Source organism: Motacilla alba, chromosome 7 (assembly GCF_015832195.1).
Source record: "Motacilla alba alba isolate MOTALB_02 chromosome 7, Motacilla_alba_V1.0_pri, whole genome shotgun sequence".
Taxonomy (NCBI): Eukaryota; Metazoa; Chordata; class Aves; order Passeriformes; family Motacillidae; genus Motacilla; species Motacilla alba.
Genome location: NC_052022.1, coordinates 10,948,715 through 10,969,994, shown reverse-complemented (window position 1 = coordinate 10,969,994; position 21,280 = coordinate 10,948,715). Strand labels below are relative to the sequence as shown.

Sequence of the window (21,280 nt, the reverse complement as noted above, 5' to 3'; positions counted from 1 at the left end):
AAATGCTCATCTCCCTTCTGGCAGAGGAAAGACCTGGTATGCCCTGCCAGGCACCAGCTCGGACCAGCACAAGGTCTGTGCTCCAGACACACAGACTCCCATTGTCCTCAAGTACCCAGCAGAGAAAACCTCTGAAGAGGGTTCACAATGCACCTGATATCGGCCTACACAATGCAGCAACAAAAATGGTCACTTCCAAAAAATGGTTGCTATAAAAAAAAGAAGAGATTTTGCCATCCACTTCAGAAATTCCCACTACCAGGTGGTGACTACTTTACTCTCTTTACAAAAGCACAGAAACTCCCACCTCCCCCTCTCTCTGCCCATGTCAGCAGGCTCGCTGGGATGTTTTCATGTACACCCACATTTGTCTTTCCTCACATGCTATTACAGAAACATTTCGGTTTGCTCTTTTCATATGCTACATTCCAAAGCATTTCTGTCAACAGGGAGCTGCATCCCCGCCATAAACTCATGTGTGTAGTCAGCTGGTAGGCAGCCATCAAATCCCACATACAGGCAGAGCCTGTTGGTAAAGACAAGGATCAGTACAAAGCAATGACACACTGCAAGGGCACAGACACACACGTGCCTCTCCTGCCCTCACTGCAAAGGCTTTTTGCCCACTTGAAGCCCCACATAAGCACCCGATATGTAAAATAAAGTATCAATGAAATTTCATGAAGGTTCACATGCAGATTTCTCCCCCAGCAGCTTGGTGATGCAGATCTTGAAGTAGCTGGCTGCTGTACCAGGAGCACCATGGGCACTGGTAATTACCATTAGTGTGTAGATGGAGGATCTGGGCAAGGCTGACATGAAAGTCAGAGTTTCTGAGCATTTAGGAACTGAGTCCTGGCTGCTGCACTGAACACAAGAACTTCAGCAGGGGCACTGAACCATGCAGAGGGGGAAGAGAAGCAGTGCTTGCCTGAAAGTGGTGGTACTTTTCATTTTTTTAAAATTCAGCAGTGGCTGGATGGATTTGTATCTGAAGTATCAAAAAGAATATTTTTTCTGCCTCTAGAGAAAATAGCATCCCAAGCTCTAATTTTTATTAAAGCAACTGTAGAGAGCAGTCTAGAATGAAATTGCCATCTGAATCTTAATTATACCTTCACATTGAAACACTGTAGTGAATTACATGTAAGATTAAAAAAAAGGAGTGATATTAACATATAATGAGCCTCATCAATTACTATGGATCAGGAAAAGTAGCCCTCATATTATTGAAATGGTTTAATTTGCATGACTGGATGATTCAGATTCTTCCTGGCCATTCATTCAAATCTCCCCAGAAGACACAGCCACAGAGAAATGTCCCGTAGCAGTCTTGGCCTCAAATAACTAAATTAAATACACTGTTACCCTCTCATTTTGCAGCAGGGAAATTGAAGAGATCTCCTATGGTAAGTCCAGGGAGAAACACAGATCTTTAGCCATTACTGTGCTAACTGTATATGTATATAAAATTAGTAGGATTTTTATAGTAGAGCAGTATGTAAAATGACTTACATATTTAAGTTCAACTTCTCATGGACAGAGGCTCAGTCGCATGCTGGAAACAGGAAATATATTTTAACAGCAAAGCAAGGAATGGACTTAAAGATCAGTGTTCCCACCATTTGAAGAGGAGCCCAAAATTAATAAAACACCCAGACAACAAATAAACTATACTCAGAACTAAGGTTGTATGTGCACTTGGGTTTAGTCACAGCTTTGCCACTGGAGACAAGTAGTTGAGAGATCTGGGAATACAATAGCACATACAGGGGAGCCACATTGAGATGTTTCCTTCAGTTTTGTCAGTCTTGGATTTTCTTGGCCATCCTTGGGAGTTTTACACAGTTATAAATGCATTGGTTTATGACAACAAACAGCTGGATGATGGGCACAAAGATACAAGTCAGGAGCTGCTTGGCAATATTTTGGACACCACATTTATCCTCTCTACTTTAATATTCCTGCTCAAGAGTTAACATTATTTCCCTGCTTTGCAAGGACATTGGGGCAATCCATTTAATACTGTTGAGCAGATTAAGATGTTGAATGAATATCGATCACTAAGCTCATCTGACTTTAGCACCCTATACATACACAGACCGATCTTCAAGACACTTCTGATGATCAGCACTGACCAAATACATTTAATGAAAACTAGTTTAGAAACACATTTGAGTCAGGTATCATTCATTCATTTCCAGATTCAATCAGCAAAGGAGAGGGGAAAAGTTTGTTTCCCTTTCTGCAGATTAAAGGCTGTGTCTGCTTTGAAAATTAATCACTTTCTGCTGTCATAAAGTCCTCCAAGAAGCAAACTGATGGATTGGCATCAGGTTACTCACAATAAACAGATATCCACATGCCTGCAAGCTTGTAAACATTAAGGATGGAAAAGAATTTTTTGAGATACCATTGTGAGTAATGACTTGAGGAAAACAAAGGCAAAATCTTAATTTGAAAATGCACTGTGGAGAGTTTATTAGAGAATGGAGCAGAGATAAACTTCCAAAGGAAGCTCTGAAAATTTCATCACTTGCAACTGGATAGAAATGAACCAGGCAAAGTACCTGAGAACATACTATCAGGTGCACTCATGTTTTGGCAGGCAGATCATTTAGGTAACTTAGAAAACTCCTTTTCTATCTGATATTCCAGGAAGGCCCAGAGATTTTATTCCAAACCCCTGGTCCACCAAGGCTCTCAATGAGCCTGGGCTGTTAGCAGGGAAGAGAAGAGGAGAGGAAGAACCAACATGTCCTTAGGACACCAATATTTTTCAGAAGCACAACCCAGCCATGCACCATGCCCCCCTTCTTCTCCGAACCCCCCGCCTCAGTCACCATGAACTGAAAAGAGTCTGCAGGCATTTATTGCCTTTAAAAACTATCTGACTGCCTGGCCGTGTCCTGACTTTAAATCAGAGAGATGACAGGACATTCAAAACATCCCTTGCAGTCCGAGGCATCCTTGTGCCCCCACCAAGTCACTGGTGTCCCAGCCGTGCCCTTGTTGTGGGCAGCACGATAACAAAGAATGGATAATGACTCCAATTAGGAGGTGTGAATGTCATTCCACTCCCCCTGCTCTCTTCCAGGTCACCATGAATGTATTTGAAAACTACTGGCACAGCAATTTAACGATAATTCAGATTTAATTTGCACTCTGTCATCTCTGTTTTTTCGATAGGCTTTAATAGTTTAATTTAACAGTCTTAAACACTGTCTATATTACTGAGACATAATGTGTATTTGAGATTTGAGCAGCTGCATGGCACAAAATAATATTTCACATTTATATTGTGCCTTTCATGCCGAAGATGTTGAAAAATGCCTTGATTACTATATCCACAGAAGAATCAACTCATCCATCACTGAAATGCAGTCACTTCGAGGTTGGAAACCTCATCAGTCTTTAATAATTTAGGCAAAATAGAGCAGAATTTTCCTCTCTATAAGGAGGCAAGTTGAGCAGGTAAAATTAAGTTATCCAAAACTGCAGTTGGGCAGGGCTGTCTCATGCGCTCACCCTCATGACAGGAAGTTTTTTATGACTCTCAGATCTCTAATCAAAAGGCTGTACCTGCAGGAACAGTTCCCCTTACACCAGCACGGTTTATTATCGGTTAAGGGAAGGAAGGCTCTATTGTCTGCTGCCTGCCTCTCCCTCTGCCACCTCCCCTCTGGGTCACTAAGTCCCAGCCTGATGCCAGTCAGAACAGACCTGTGAAAACAACGAAACAGTGAAATGATTGCCAAAGTTCCTCACTTGGGCACTGCTGAGGCCACATTCTTCAAGCCAGTGAGAAAGCACCCACTGATGTTACTGTGCTCTGAATCAGGCCCTAAAGAAGCCCAGCCCTGCTCTGCCCTTCAGCCCCATGCCTGCTCCCATCACCAGCTGCCAAATTCCCAACTGAGCAGGTACCCGGGGAGAGCAACTTTCATGTGTCAGTGAGTGCTCTGCTCAATCTTTCAAAATTGGCAGAGGAGAGGTCTCTTACACACGTGGATGGAAACCATCTGGTGATGAATTTGGCTCCCAGCTCCTCCAGCTGCCCCACAACCACTCTTCTGACCAGAGTAAATCCATGGTGTTGCAGCCTCCTCCCAAGACGTCATGCTCTCTAGGCCCTGGCAGCCATGGAACGTGGAGCTTTCCCATGTAGTATCCCAACTCAAACTTTGTCCCACTGGCACATTTTTGTAATAGTGATCCAGGGACCAAGGAAAGCAACAGGAAAGTGGGTGGGTGGAGAACAAATGTGTCAAGCTTAATAAAGACTCTCTCTATTTCCAAGGGCATTATTGTCCATGTTCACAATTTATTAAAAGGCTTTCATTTATGAAGCCTTTAAAGCCCAGTTTAGTAACCTGCAATCATTACTTGAATCACAAAATTTGCTTTTTATTATATTGTGTAAATGAAGTACTGTAGCATTTAATGTAAATTATGTTTTCCTCTTCCTCTTTTATCAATGTTTTTAAAACCATTATGACCAGGCATTCTTCTCAACCTCCCCTAAAAATGCACTGCACAATATCTGTGGACCCAAAGTAATACTGTTCCTGGGATTTGAATACAGCAATGAAAGAACAAGGATAACAAACCAGCCTTTCCTGTGTGCTTGCTGCCTCTGTGGTTTCTAACTGGATTGCACAGACCACTCTCTCTCCCTAGGGAGAGGCTTGAGGTCCCCTTCTATCCAGGAGACATAAAAAGGAATCTGTTCATTATTAATACACCCTCTCCAGGAGGCTTTTTTTTTTTTAATCAGAGTATAAATTCATGATGGAATTTATATATGTGCAGACTGAGAACACAGCACTGTTGCTGGGGTGGCCTGGAATTACGGGTGAAGGCATGGTAACAAGGCAGCAGTAAGGTTCTGCAGCTGGGGACTTCTCCCGAGTCACAGCCATTTCAGGCCACTGAGAAAGACATTGCCATTTAGGACTTGCCAGGGCTGTGCCCTACTGAGCTACCAGGACAGCAGCAGGAGCAGCCACCTGCCTGCCAAGATGGCACAGAAGTGCTTCTCAACCCCAAATCTAGTGTGAGCCCTCCCAGCCTGTACAGGCACATCCTGAAACCAAATTATGCCTCTGTAGCCCCACTGGGACTTATGGCAGCACGTCTCATGTCCTTCATGAGGCCAGTCTTTCATGGAGACAAAATGAAAACATTAAAAAACCTGGAGTGAAACCAGAAGGAAAAATAAAACAGGAAGAAAATTAAACACTGGAAACTGGTCAAAACTGCAAAGCTGAGAGATGTGGATCCAAAATTTGGAGCAATTCTAATCAGGGGTTTGGTTGTGGCTCATCTGTAATTGAAATGAAGTAAAAATCTGCCTGAGACAGTCAACAATCTCAGCTGTTTCCGAGATCTGGCTTTCATTAATTTCATTAACATCTAAAATGCATTCTTATTGCTTGTTCTTATGCTGAAGAGTAAGCGAAAGAACAACACACCAGGAACCAGTTTATCTTTGTCTTTGCAGAGGAGCAGATGCAGTATCAGTCTCAGGGGCACGCAGACCCCTTGCATGGAAAATGACAGCAAAGAGCTGTGCAAGTGTGGAAATCTTTAGCCTGAAAAATAAATAAATTGGAACTTGTACTTCAATCAGTCCCTCATGCACTTTGGGGAGCTGCACCAATAGTATTAATCAGTGTGACAATCTCAAGCTATACTTTGCCAGCCTTGTTTCAGAGAAATAGTCAAAAATTCAGAACTTGTATGGAGCCCTCCCAAGAACCTGTGCTTCGTGAAGCCAGATCCGGGGATCCTGCAGAAGGCTCACGTCCTTCCTGATTCTCATGGAAGGATAAATATCACAGACCAAGGTCCTGGGCAGAGGATGGATTAAAGATGCTCTAGTTGGGTGTGTGTAAATAGCATTTCCAGGGTAAAATGGCATTTCCACCCTTCCCTTTAATTCCGATTTTTAAGAAAAGGATGAAAATGGGAACTGGGAGGCTGGCTCCTCATGCCTCTGAAACAAAGCTGCAGCAGCCGATGAGATGAATTTCCCGTGCGCTCCCCACTGCTGTGCAGGGGTTAATACCCCAGCCCGTGGGGCAGAAGGAGCAGTGTGTGTCCGCAGCCCGGCAATCGCAGGGAGGGCAGTGCCCACCCAGGGAGGGCTGTGCCCACCTGCCCGCTCCACCAGAACCTTGCACTCCCAGAAGCCAAACGCAGCAGCGCTCCGGGGCACACGCCGCTGCTTGGGAGGGGCAGGGAGCCACTTTCAGCCTATGTAGCACATCAGGGCACAGAAACCCTGGACAAACTTTTAGTCAAATTTCCCTCGATCAAAACCATTTTGCCAGACTCCATCTCTCCTCTAGTGTGACACAAGTCACCAACAGGGCGACTAGAGGGTGCTACAACATATATGGGCCTCAGATTCCATGCCCTGGCACTTAGAAATTCATGGCATAAATTAACTGTTCAGCTCTGTGATGATGCTGATTTGCTTCACTTGGCATAAGCAGATACTTTGCTACAAGAGAGACTATACTTTCTGAGACCTGTCATCCTTGGGTTTTCAAATCCACTGGCATGTTTAATAGCAAAAAATATGAAAGGCAAAAATAGTCTTGTACAGATAAAGACCTCCATGTCACAAATGACAATTCAGTTTAATTAAGCCAACTCACATACATTATATTCCACCAATAAAACTTAATATCAGCTAAAAATTCCCATCAAATGCAAATTTTCTTTAGTGATTTATTTATGCAATTGTGAGACAGAGAAAGCACACAAAGCAGTGGGAGCTGCAGGCTGAAGTAAACAGTGCTGTCAGAATATGCAAAACAAGGGAAGAACACAAAAAAAAAAAAAAAAAAGAGAGAGGGAGAAGGAAGGGACAAACATTCTCTGGCTGGAGAGTTATTGAGTGTTTGAAGCCAAAGGGGAGTGGAAAGCTTGGAAAGGAATTTCTACATGTAACCTACAGACCCTACCCTGTTTCCAGCCCAGCATCTCTCCCATTTAGCTAACAAATGAAAAACCTTTTTGGGGGTAGACATACGGTTAGATTTGTGGTTTTAAAGGTCATTGCCTAAAACCAGCCCCACAGCAGGCAGAAAGGAGCTTTGCAGTTGGTCGGCTTCGGCGTATCCCACACTTTGAGGAGCGCTGGCAGTGAGGTAATCCCTTAGGAATGTGTGTGCGGTTGGATGGCTGTGAAAAGAGAGCGGTCAGCTACCAAAGCTCTGTGCTGAATATTCACGTCACACACACACAATCATTTTTCTTGTTAAGTATTGAGAAGAATGGGAACATTATAAATGCAGTATCTTCTCTGGTTACAAGTTTAGCTGCCTTAAAAAGATCTCACTCCCTGTTCCTCCACTCCACCAGCTGTGCTCCACCTCCATTCCCAAACCAAATCTGCACACACTGAACTTTATAGGACATAAAAAAAACAGGGGGAAAATTAAATACAACTGAACTAAAGCTGAACAGTAAGAAGTCTAAAAGGTGATGATGCAGAAAATTGTTAAAAGCGTTTCAAGGTCACTTGTCTATCTAAAAATTACTCTTTATTGAACATATGGGGTTCCATGCCACATGACTGGGTTATATCCATATCCATATTCAAAGCAAGTGCTTTCCTGTCTACATGTTAAGGAGTCATTTTAGCCAACAACAGATGAGTTTGCTTTGACAGTGCCGAGTAGTATTGATAGTGCTGGTTGTTGACAGTATCTTTATTTGCTAGAGGCACTTAGCAATTCGTTGCAGGGAGACAGAGTAAGTGTTGATCAGGCATCCCAGCCCAAAATCAAGAACATCATGGAAAGTTTCCCATTTATTTTAGTGAGTTTTTTATCAAACCCTAAGCAGGAAAAAATGCAATATAATGCTTTAAGTCACTTTTCTTATCATTTGCCAATACGGCTAGACAGATAATCTTCCCTTTTATATTTTCCTTTTTTTTTTTCCTTCCTTTCTTCCTGTTTCAAATGGTCCTGCATTGGTATTTATCTGTCCATTTTCATATGTACTTGGTCACCCTCTGCTTAATTCAGGGGGCTAGGTCTCACAGTTTGCCTGCACAGAAGCAAGATAACAGCTCCTCAGAAGTAAAATTACAGAAGTAATTTTCAAATTAATGGTATCTACAAAACAGTGAGAACTAGACCAATCATATGCCTCATTTGAAAATAATATTTTTTCTGTTTTCTAAAAAAAAAGTTCCAGATACTTGAACTCACAGGACTAGATTAAGTTTCTAGGTCAGTAAACTCCTGATTATGAGATGATTAGCTTGAATGGCACGTTTAAATCCCTATCTCTTTTCTTGCAGGAAACAAACAGTTTAAGCATGCAAGTCTTGACCTACTCTAGTACCTTTAAACTTACTATTTAACAAAACAAAAGAAAGAAGGGTAGTGAAAAGTTGCCAATCTACTTCAAAGCTTCTTCTATATTGTGGGTAAGCTAAGTCCAAAAAGGATTAATGAATGTACTCAGATGAAAACTCACTGGGAACAAACTTTCTAGAACTAAGCAGCAAAAGCATCAAACAGATGCTCTGTACCAGAGGCCAGAATGCAAATTTACTTCAAATGTATTACAAATGTTAGCCTTCAACTTCTAAGCATGCACATAGAAATGTCTTTACAGCTGTAACTGATTTCAGCACAGAGGTCTTCAACAACGTGGCACTGGGGAAGGTGCTGGATGGTGCCTGGTACTGTTTATTTCCAGCTGAGGATTGCCCCACAGTGTAACTTCTCTCCCTCAGGAGACACTAACTCTCCACAGATACTAACTGACCAAGCCTTAAAATCCAGCTGCTTCCATTAGCGCAAAGCCCTCAGCTTTACCAGTGGGAAAACTGAGATACAGTGCTCCCAAGGAATCCTAAGGTACAATTCCCTTGTCTGCTGAGGAATTGAAGTCCCCTGTGAGACCACATCTTGACACTATCCCCAAGCATCTCACAACAGGATGAGAAATGCCCACTTCATACAAGGAGGACCACATTTTCACTCTCCATTAATGAAGTTCATTAACTCAGACAAAAGGTGCTTTCTGGGTTTCCGTCTCTACCACCATGACTACAGCAAAGTCTGCTCATGATTCACTTACAGAATGGTTGCCCCCACTGGAATTTCTGCAAAAAGTGCATCTCCCATGGAGCATATCCAGGAAGCTGATTGTATGCATGAAATAATTTACATAACTTTGAAACTCTCCCAGTTCCACATGTTTGGAAGGAGAGAACCAGGGACAATGGTTAAAAAATTACACTACTAAAAAGTTATTTTCCTTTCAACTATTGTATCAAGTTCATTAATACCTTCTGCTGCTGGTGAAATGATCCCCCATTAACATTTCAATTTATTGTTGCTGCTCCATTAATGAGACCACAAGAAATGGAAATGAAGCCTATAAATATGCTGAGAGTTAAAGTCACGAATCGTAACAGCGTGCGCAATTTATGAGGAATGTTTTGGTACCACTGGCCTTCAAAACACCATGGAAGGATGGCTCTGCCTCATAAGCATCTGGCTTAACAAACAACACCCCAAAAGGTCCAAACGGAAAACCACAATTCCTGAAACTACAGGTTAAAATATCAGCAGAGTCAAATCAGCCTTAACCCCAGCTGCTGAGCTCCATGCGGTTCATTGTCAAAATGCTTTCTCAGCAAAGGTCACTGGGACTGTTAAACTTCAACAAGCAAATTCTGCAGGAGGAAGGACTAGTCTCCATGTCCTTTGTTTAAAAAAATCCTGTATTTTATGTTAAATATCTGCTTACTGGCACCACATCCAGTACTGGGGGATATTGATCTCTTGATAGTTCATCACATCTTCCAGGAAAAAGGGCAGGCTACAAATAGAGAATTCCAGTCTTGGGAACCACATTAGGATTCATTTGAGAAATAAATTTATTACCAGGTAGCCTTTTAGATCCATCAGCCTCCCACAGTTCCTCTGTTGATATTTTCTCCAACAAGCAGTGAATATCCTCCATGGGTCAAGAAACATCCTTATGCAAATGGCATTACTGCAACTTGCATTTTCATTTATTAATATTCCACTTCCCATCTTACAAATGTTTTCAGAAAAGGAGGAAAGCAGAAGCTCATTCCCCTGGGAACAAAACCACAAAATGTGATACCTTACTGAGTTAGGAAAGGTATATCATATCATGCTAGCAACATTTCTGTTTCTGCATTTCATTTCTCTCTACTGATTAAAAATTATCAATTCGACCCCATTTTTAAGCACAGCTGACAGCACTGGGCTTATGCTAAATGAAATGCATAGCACTATCATTAGCACTATCATCTTAGAAGGAACAAACTTATAATTATTGCATTATTTTTTTCCGATTTATTTTCCAGGAATCTCAGATTTCATGACAGGGACTGGCTTTGCTCTGAGGTCCTACAATGTCAGTGAGAAGAGAATGCTGCAGTCCATGCTGGTTTTAAGCATTTGCAGAAGAAATGGTCTAAATTAGCCAGTTTGCCACAGCAGCAATAGTAGGTTTGGAAAAAACCCCAGACACCTTCAGTAAGATGATATAAAACAAAAACATGAAAAGCAAACTATTTAGTGAGATCACAGGCTATTTCAATAAATCTAGTTATTTGATAAGCAGACTGCCACTGTCAGCCCTTTATCATCTGTGAAAATGCATGATGGATCTTTTCTGTTTGCTTGCAATTTCAGACCTTCCCCTTCTGATCAACACCAGCATTTTGCTCCAGTGCCTCTAAGGACAAGGATTGTTAGGAACCAGCCAGATTCCACCTTTCGGGAAGGCTGACAACACAGGCATGGCTCAGTGCTGTGTACATATGGCACACAGACTGGGTAGATCAAGGCTGTTAAATGTTCAACCTCTTCTGAGTTTGCCTAAAGGGAATGAAAATGGCTCCTGCTGAGAGTGTATGCACCTAAAGCTGTAACAAACATTTAATTTTAGCTTCTCTGAAACAGAATTAGTCTGTGCATTCTGCACTACCAGTTCCTACTGCTGCTGCTCAGAGGAGGTGGCTTTGGTGGGTTATTAAATCCCATATTAATGGTCAGCCTCTCCCTCAATGCTGAAATATAGGGTCCTGAGTGTGTTACGGTCTTACTTTCCCACACTTCTTTCAATTCTTCTACAATAAGCAGATAAAGTCATTATTTGGATGAAAAGGACTTCAGGCCAACACGGGCTCACAATACTTTATCTAGCTTTGTGATTCAGCTACACATTTTACCTTCTATGTAAAATAAAACTTGCTCAAAGAAAAACAACAAAAAGCTAGAAAATAATTTTAAATGTACAGCAAGTTCCAAGGAAACTGCTGAAACAGCTACATTCTGTATGCACTGTTTGTTTGTGCTGAACCAGTTAGCAGGAGAGAAAGGCTCAGATAGGATTTTTAAACTAGGCTGGTGAAAAATGTTTCACTCTCCAACAGAGTTGATTTGAAAGGATTATTTCTCTGCTACACTCTGAGAGAGCAATGCTGCCAGATGTCATGAATCTAAAATGCTGTCTCTAAATCATAAGGTACCACCTGAAATCATGTGTGCTTTACATACCATGCAGCCTCTTTCTGTCCTTTTGCTGAAGTTTAGGTATAAAGCTCAGAGGTACTACTGAAACGACCCCAGAAAACTCTGTGGAGATTGAAACTGCTTGAACTGGAGCAAAGCAGAAGTAACTCCATCAAAGTCAGCTCTTTAGTACTGATGTTTATCTCATTTATGCTGGCTAAGGATCCAGCTCTACTATCTTCAGACTGAAAGATGCTAAAAAAAGGACTGTTTCTATATGCTCTAGTAACTATAAAACATGTGAGTGAAACGTAGGCAGAGATTCATCTCACCCTACTTTATTCACCTGAGCTAAGCTAGGCTGCAAGGCCTTGGTACATCAGCAGGAGGAGATCAGCAGTCCCAAAGGTCACCTCTTGTCACCCATGGGAAGGCCCTTCTGGTGAGTCACCCTCTGGAGACACTCACCTCCTTCCTCCACTACACAACAAAACTAGGCTATGACTGACTTTCCTAATCAGGTGGAACAAAACAATCTGATAGCTACATGAAATACTGGTCCTCCCCTTTTTCTCCCCACCATTTTTGTGTCAGCATAAATCCACTGACTTCTGCAAGGTTATTGACACTCAAATCCATCCAGTCATAATACTGTCCACAAAGCCATGTTCACCTGGACTGAAAGCTGCTGAGGACACTGATTTCAGTTGTCCTAACTTCTCTAGAAAAGGTACCCAAAATGCAAGAGACTCACAGATCATCCTTTATAAAAGGCTTTTCATTATTTTCATCCAGGTTTTACCTCAAAAAGAAGTTTGGTTTGACACCAGACAACTCTACCACAAAACCACTGAGGAATATAAAATACTGCAACAGCCCCTCACCACAGGATGAGTTGTCCTGGATGTGAAGCAAAAGTAGTTATTGTTCACAATTCACTGAATCACTTACAGTGAATTTTGCTGAAGTTTTTGAGAGTTAATAAGCTGCCTGCTTCTCTTTCAGTGTTCAACAGTGTCAAATCTGTATAGAGAGAGGTACAGAAACAGTATCTGATCTAAAGCTAGAAACTAAAGAGCTTATTTCCCCTCATCTGGTGAAGAATCCAGTAAGCCTCTCAGGCATGTAGTTGAAACCATAGTAAGGACAGTATAACCCCTCCTAGAATTGAAGGATCAGGAATAAAGTAAGAAACAAGAGATAAACGAGTTGCTAGAGTGTGCTTGGGGAGAGCTTTAATCAAAGGTGCTGGGTAATCATTGGGTAGGTCCTTCAGCAGACACCTCAGCACTCACTTCATACAGGGAACAGCCTGGGACTGTGCCCAGTCTTGACTCAGTTGGGGATGATTCCACCTTTGAGCACCTCTCTCTTCCTCATCTGCAAAATGGTGATAACTCCTTATGAATAAAAATCAGTATGGGAGCTAAGCCTTATCCTTCATGTCTTCAGGCAGGCAGCACCCTGGGGAAATCAGTGTGGGATTTTCCAGGCAAAAGGTTAGAGGACAGAGCCCAAAGCTGTGGGACAAAGCCTGCAAAAGGAGGAAGGGGTGACCCAACTACCATGCCCTTCACAAATCTCCTGAGTGGTGCAAAGTATTTCCCAAGTTTGTTGTTGCAAAGCAAAGCTGAGAGATATTGCTCCTCTACAAGCACAGACATTTCATCAGAGGACATCAAAACAAGTTTTGCCTTTGTTTTGCCCTTCACAAGTAAAAAAGGCATCTCCCAAATAAACAAATTCCCTTCTTGTTCCATTGTCTCCAAACATGCTGCTTCACCTGGAGCCAGCCTCTGCAGCAGCTACCATTTTGCACCAATATGGTAAACGTCCTTTCTTCCCTTCCCCCTCCTCTCCCCTTTCCTACCTGAGGAATTCAGCTGCTTGCAGAAAAACTTGAGAAGAGAAAAATGGAATAAAATATTGGCTTCTATGGCCCAGAAATAAGAATTGGAAAAAAAAAAAAAGTGAAACCTTATGCCTTGTCCCCAGTGGCTCAGGGACTTGGAGCCAAATCAAGGCCATGAAAACAGAATATTGCTCTTTGTTTACTAAAAATAAATAAATAAATGACTACTCACTCCTGCCTTTTGGGATATGTTTTCTAAGGAGGAAGAAATTCCCTGTGGAGTTTATTATGTGTAGAAGGGATGTGTGCCTCCCAGGGAAAAGCAGTGGGGGTAGTTTTTCCCTTGGTGATTTCTTTCCCGCCTTTATATCACTTTTTTATTAATTTTTGCAAGTCTCACTCCCTTCCCTTCTGCAATAAGTGAAGCCACACAAAGGAACATGCAGGTAATTCAGGCACTCAAAACTACACAGCATCTCCTTTCCTATATAAACAATCAGTGTGTGGCCTGGGTTTCATTTGCAACTGTAAATGAAACAGGCCTACAACTGTGTTCATAATCCTCCTTAATTGAATTTCTGTGACAAAACCCAGACAAAATTATTACCCTCAAGTTAACAGTTTGTGCGAAGTAGCCAAGGGTTCCTGGGAAGCTTTAAAACAAATGCAGGACAAAACTGGATCCCACAAAGCAGCTATTTGGTGTGGGTACCATTTGTCTGAAGCGGGGGAGGTTTCCCTGGAGGAACAAGGTCATTTTAATATGAAGGACAGGCCAGGAATTCAACACAGGCCAAAATAAAAAGTGAGAATTAAATAAGCAGTGGACGAGCTTGGATGTAAACCAGCACATGCTGTTCACACCATAGCTACTGGAAGAAGGTGTTGGGCTGTTCTGGCTGTTTGAAGGACAGCATCATTCTCAACTTGGTGCAGCTCATGGGACAGTTTCACAAATCCAGAAGAACTTTAGGCAACTGTTAGTTTGTGTAGAAGTTCACACCCCATTGAAAGGGTATCTCCTTTAAAGTTTGCATGTAATAATTTCCTTCAACTAGATCATCAGTTCTGTGGTAAACATGCAGAGACTTAGTAATGATGTCAGACTGCTGGTAAAATATCTAAACTTACTTTCAAAATGTGAGAACCACTGCTAAATGAAAGCAATGATGCAAAAAGGGCACTGTCCTGGAGGGCACTCCCACAGTTTGCAGAAGAAAAGAATTAAAGCCTTTCCTGTTACCCAATTTAGTGTTTGTTTTTCTTTAGATGATACAGATGTTTTCTTGACAACTTGGGCAAAGTTGATGGGAACAGAGACATCTGTTTGCAACAGCTAATTTTGTGTGTCATTGCCATGTACTTGTATAAACGTTTTATATTTTACCCCAAAGTACCATGTTTAAGTCATTTCTGTATCAACTGGTAACTAAAGCAAACTAGCAAAGTTATTAAGGATCAAAGTAAGCTCTCTATGCTTCAGTTTACAGAGTTGATCAGAGCAGGGAAAACCATGTCATCCCAAAGCAGTGCCTGCCTGGGTTACTGCCCCACATGCTCATAGAAGTAATATCCTTTGCATTTTAAGTGAAGGCAAGGCTACGAGGGAATAGGGAAGGCTGAGGTAATGGAAATAGAAATCCTACAACTCCTCAGTATGCACCCGTGTCTTGTGTGGTACCCAGCCCTCTTTGCAGGCAGAGTTGATGGAAATTTAGGGGTAGAGGAGGCTGGCGGGGCCTCATGTTAAAATTTCCTCCAAGTAAAATATTGCTATAGCTGATTAAATGAGCATTCCTGTTCAGAGGCAGGCAGGCAGAGACCAGAACTCATTTCCACAGACCTCTGTGCCACTGCAGGACAGTAGGTCTCTGTCCCCACCCTCACTTGCAAGGCACAGCTGACATAGTGAGGGACCTCAGAAGAGTTTCCAGGAGACATGTCCACTCCCAGAGATCCAGAGGGGTAACAATCAGGTGCTACTGCTTTCTTCAGTGCCTCTGCTGTGCCAAACGTTTCAGCAGTTGCATCAATACCTGGCTTTGAGAGATTGCTCATTAGCCCTTGGGTCCTGTGCCACTTTAGGCAACCTTTTCAGAACAACTTTTTTATAGTTTGTGTGCTCTGTTTTTCCTTAGGCCACAAGTTAAACACACTGAACAACACTGGAGAAAGAAATTAACACTGAGTCAGAGACAAAAAGATGCAGACGCACGTGCCTAATATCCCCCCCCGCCACACACATACACAATCAGGGCCAGAGATCAATGTTTTCAGGAAAAGGCATGAGGGAACAAATTATCACAGTGCTTTGTCAGTGGTTGCAAAGGAAAGAAAAAGGAACATTCAAAAGGGTGATGAAATGTTTCAAGAAAAAGCAATATATTTTTATGTACTTGTAAAATCCATTGGCAATGACTTTTCTGGTTAATTGGTTCCATCTTATTAAGCTAAAAATGTATTTGTAAAATCCAGACATATTCAAGCATAAGTCCAATTTCTTCACCAAAAGCCAATACACCATTTCAAAAAAGAAAATTCAGCAATACAAACCATTTTCCATTAGCCTGAAATCAGAGCACTCATATTGGGAAGAGAAATGGATAGAGTGCTTGACTTCTCTAAAATGCACTTTGGAAAAATCATGTAACTCATTTACCCCAAAACTGTCCTCTTTCTCCCTGGCCCTGTGAAAATGGATTAATATTTTGGCCCAGTTATGCAGTGATTTATAAACTAACATTCTGCTATCTTTCCTTGCACTTGTCATGTTCGACTTCTTTCCCTTTATTAAACCACTCTTCTTCCCATTAAATAGTCTCTCTGTCTCACTTGCCAAAGAACTGCCAATGGGCCCCTGATTTTACAGAAGAATAGACTCAGCTTTACCAATGGAAAAGGGCCTCTAATATACCACGGACACAGCACAGTGAAGCATGGTAATTTCCCTGTGTTAATGATGCTACTCCACAATGATCAGGAAAACAAAAATCTCTAATAGCTAAATGACACCCAGTCCTTCTGCAGCCTGTTGAATTCAAAATCAGTGGGAGCAAAACCCAACATCCTTTAGGATGAGCTAAAAGTGGTTGCAGTGTTTCTTTTCTTTCCCCCCAAATTCTTGATTGTTATTGAATCACTAAAATGGGTGATTTGGTGCTGGGAGCAGGACAAAAAAAACCCCAAACCAAATGTTTCAAAATGTTTTAGCAGCTCAAAAGCAAGTGGAGAAAAATTAATGAACATTTATGTAAATAATTTTGGACATTACCTTGGCATGATTTTGTGCAAAATACCACTATAAAGCAGGACAAAAGTATAATTCATAATTTTCTCTTTTTTAGGTGAAAAGAGGAAGGCATTACTGTGGGAAGGACAGAGCAGCAATCTGCATGTGCCATTGCTTCCTTCCGAAGATGATCCAGCTCCACAAAGCTCTGAGCTCTTGAGTGCTAAATTAACCCCAAGAAATGTCTTCAGCCACAGTTCTCATCAGAAAGTTTCTTAGAGCTGGGTTCCCAAGGCTTCCTGTCTGGGCAAAGCAGTGATTGCTTTGGCCAGTCAAAGAGCCATTGCTCCAAAAGTCAATCTTCAAATACAGCACATTAAGCTACTCCTTAGAGAAACTCTGCTCTCATGTTTGGCCAAACACAACAGGCAGAACAGCACCAGCTTTGATGACATTATTTGGAGTGCACAAGAAGGGAACCAGGGATCATAAACAATCATATGGTGCATCTTTGGTAATCCTTTGGCATCACTGAAAGGTTGGAGAATAGACTCAAACACAGGTTTATGGAAAAAAGATGAACAATATTTACAGTATTGCTCATATAAGTTTCCAAGGACAGAGGGAGTGATTTGTCATCCAGTTGCAGTTCTGTAGATTTTCTAGCTGTCTGATTGGCATACTCCACACGTTCCTTGTCCAAAACTTTCTGGTACAACTGTGCAAAACAGGAGCAGGACTTGAATTCAAGAGTGGCTGAGAATATGGGACCAAGCCATTTTAATTTCATCTCCATTTCATTTCACAGACTCACACAGAATCACGGAATCATTTAGGTTGAAAAAGACCTCTGAGATCATCAAGTCCAATCTTTGACTGACCTCCAACTTGTCAACCAGACTATGGCACTGAGGGCCAAATCCAGTCATTTCTTGAAGACCTTCAGAAATGGTGACTCCACCACCTCCATGGGCAGCCCCTTCCAATGCAATCCTTGTCCAGGCATTTTTCAATTCATGATGTTCATTACTTAATAAACCCTGAGCTAAGACCCTATCTCCATTAAGAGACAGCTTTTACTGTAGAGTGCTTAGGGTGTTGTTGGGGATGGAAGGGGTGGGGAAGTAAGATTATTTACTGTAGAGCTCTACACTGATTCTCCTGTGCTTACCACAGGAAAAGTTTGTCAATGCAGGTTGAAAATAAGCACCTGAAGACTCTCTAAATACCTGTTTATTCAGTCTGAAGTAGCACTCAAGAGGAGCACTAAAATCTTCAAGACAAATGCCACACACCCCATATTAAAAGTTCCCCAAAATGTTGTATTATTAAGTCTTTTTTACTAACATGCCTGCTTCAACTAAAAGACCTGTTCTAAATATCCCTCAAGATGGGTGTTTCAATAGCTGGCTCAATGTTTGATTTGCAGAAAATGTGTCTATAGCACTAGCAACCAGACCTTGGGAGAGACATAAGCAAAGGAGCAGTGATGTGCTTTAAACACCTAATTATTTACTATCATTTTAAATAGTAACATTTTCTGAATGAAGAGTTTTGATATCTTTCATCTTTTTGTAGACTTTGCCAAGTTGAGACCATAATACTTATAAGCAATTTATCAGCAAAACCATGGCTGACTCTACAGAGGCCTGGTATTTGAGACCTGCCCAGGCAATCCCACTGTGAAGTCAAGGGGCCAAGGAAAGACTCCCAGCTGTGGCCCAGCAGAAGTGCTTCTCTGCCACAGCATAGGTCACAGCTGAGACAGCTATGATACACAGAGTATCACCATACAATTTCAGAAGGCTTTAAGCATTTGCCCAAACAGAGTAACACCACACCACTGGAACATCTGCTCAAACAGAGCAACATCATATGACTTCAGAAAGCTACAAACATATACTCCTCCTTCTTGTTCTTTCACCCAACCTTTTATACCCCTCATGCACTGCACCTGTGTGCCCTCTGCTCCCTTTGGTGGTTGGTCAGTGCACTCCATGCCTCATTGCCTTCAGTGCTGCTTTTCACAGCTGTACCCATCAGGGATGAGACTGGGCTGCAGCCCCACTCCCAATTACCACAAACTGTGCACCTACACTTCTTCAGGGAGGCATTCAATCTCCCAACCAGGCCTTGCTCAAAGCTACTTGGCAGTGTGCAAAAGGCATGTTTTCTTCCAGGGGCTGAATGCAAAACAAACCTCACCACGGGGCAAAATTCACACCTCTGGCAGAGCTAGCAGAGATGCTCTTTCAGATGGGCCAGGGCAGGAGACCAGAACAGCTCTCTCTGCTAGCAATGAACATCCATCCCCTCATCCTGCCAACAGAGCACAGTACCATGCCCACCTCTGGGGCTGCAGAAGCCCTGCAAGCAAAGCCAGAGACAGGGAGTGAGCAGGTTCACAGGCAAATTCACAGGCAACAGCTACCTTTTACTGTGGGCAGGGACATCCCTGGGCCCCTCAGTGATCACATCGAGGGAGGCTGCAGACCATCCTTCCTCTGCCCTTATCTGAAGCAGCAGCAACCCTATACAAAGCCGTGTGAGCTGGAAGGCTGGAGGAGCTCACACAGCAAAATTTTATCCTTGGTGTCTCTCTTGATATCTGCTCATGTGAACACTACTCATCCATGGGGTTGCTGACACCTGGAGATGGTGCAAGGTGCTTGTCATAGCAACTTAAGTATTATCCGTGATTGTCCCTCTGGATTTTGCAAGATGAGTGCACAGGCAAAATCATTACATCCATTAATTTTAAAGCAGTGATACCTGTTTTCCTTGCTACTTGCCAGGCAAGTATGGCCACCAAGGTGCGCAGCTATTAAATGCCAACCACAGTTCCTATCACCCTTTTTTGTTCTTCACCTTCCTTTCACTGTGCATTTTCCTCAAGATCTTTCTTCCTTGATCTTCTTGAGGAAAAATGCCCTCCTTTATTGATTAAATTACAAATTCCAATGCCAGATGATTGAGTTATATGATAACACCTGACGAAAGACAATTGAAATAAATGGAAAAATTAGCACTCTCTTTATTACAAAAGGTTTGGATGTTGAGTGGCTGACTGAATTAAATGGAGATTGAGCAGATCTGAGAGAATTGATTAGGAAAAACAATGCAGAATTCAGAAAAGAGGTACCAAATTTAGCACCTTACTAATTTACCTTTGAAAAAGATGGGAAAAGTTGAGAAGAAAAAGGAAACTGTATCCTTTTCATGCATTCACAACCAGTAACTGCCAAAAAGCAATCTCTGTGATTGCTTATATCAATGTGAGATATCTCTGTGATAAGACTTTTAAGGTACTGAACTCTGACATCAAGTTACCAAAGGCCAACAAATACATGACCAGGTCAGCAGCCTCTAGGGTTCATTTGTTCAGTTTCTAGTAGGTCTTTTTAATTAGTATCACAAGCTAAGTTCTGTGCCTGGGAACCAATAGCATGCTAGCTTTTTGTAATGTATCATTGCATTTCATTCACTGTTCACAGATGCTAACGAGATATTTGTAATTTTGTCTGCTTGTAACATTTCCTGCAATACTGACAGATGTCTAGGGCTTTCTTCCTGCAGATTACTGCAACCATTACTGGAGTTCTTAGATTAAACAAGAAGCTGATAAAGCAAAGCATCTAAAATGGCACGATTGACTTTGAAACCATGTCTTCTCTCAGTGACTTCCCTGCAAGCTTGTTCTGAGGTAGACAGGGTCTAGCAAAGATGAGTTCTAGCAAAGCTCTGGAAAGAGAGTAAACACAGCTCTTAAATCCTGCAAACATGATATTATTTACTTACAGCTTCTGCATTACTGAAGTGTCATATTCGAAGTCACACTCCCAGGAGAATCTTAAGTGACCTGTGGAAACACCAGAAAACAAGTCTTCAGTGGATATTTCTAACTACATCTTCTAACAGATAGGGGAGAATTTTTACATTATTTGGAAATCAAATGTAATGAAACTATTATTTAAGTTTAACCACAAAGCAATGTAAAAATTTTTCCTTAATGCTTACCTGAAGGTTGCTTCAAAACTAGCTTTAGCTGCAATGATTTGCTTTCTGCAAAAAATCCTAGCCCACAGATTGGGTAGCAGAAAATGTTTGTGGAAACAATAAATATTTTAACACAATCAATCTGTCTGAGAAACTTTGCAGCCCCCTCTGAACTTTTCATAATCCTAAATGCTTCATCCTCACAGGAGAGACAAGGAATCACTCTTGTCCCAGTTTCCAAGAGGGGGATTTGCACCAGTGAGAAATGTAGGCTGTGAACTCATATCTTACTCCTCACATTGCAATGGTGTCTTTGGGAACACTCCTGTCCCCACCATCCATCACCCTGCCTCATCATTCACTCCTGCTGGAGTTCACTGCACTTTCTATTCTGCCAGTTGAACTACAGATGTGCTCAGGTTAGTCAAGAATTATTTGAACAGCTCAGGTAAATGCAGGAGCTGCAGCCAGATGATGTGTGAGTGCAGCCTACAGGATTTGCCCCCAGTCTCACAGCAGGCGTGGCAGGGCAGAGAGCCTGCACATTGGCTGTGAGCCATATATCCCCTCTTTGAAACGCCAAAAGCAAAGCTCAGAATGAACAAATTTGCTCAAGAAACCCACATCTGAAAGGTAATTCTCACTGTTTTCACCCTTATGTCTTATCCAAACCCC

General features: G+C 42.0%; 1 protein-coding gene across 8 annotated transcripts in view; it reads right to left on the bottom strand.

Moving 5' to 3' along the window:
- SEMA5B (semaphorin 5B) overlaps positions 1–21,280 on the bottom strand; it is a 267,620-nt gene that overhangs the window by 163,303 nt on the left and 83,037 nt on the right. For 7 of the 8 annotated variants that reach the window (XM_038143564.1, XM_038143565.1, XM_038143560.1 and 4 more), the window contains one exon: positions 20,408–20,468. The gene's annotated coding sequence lies outside the window, so the exon portion shown is untranslated. Of the gene's footprint in view, positions 1–1,515; positions 1,559–20,407; positions 20,469–21,280 lie in introns of all 8 variants that reach the window. The other variant, XM_038143562.1, reaches the window with a different exon arrangement.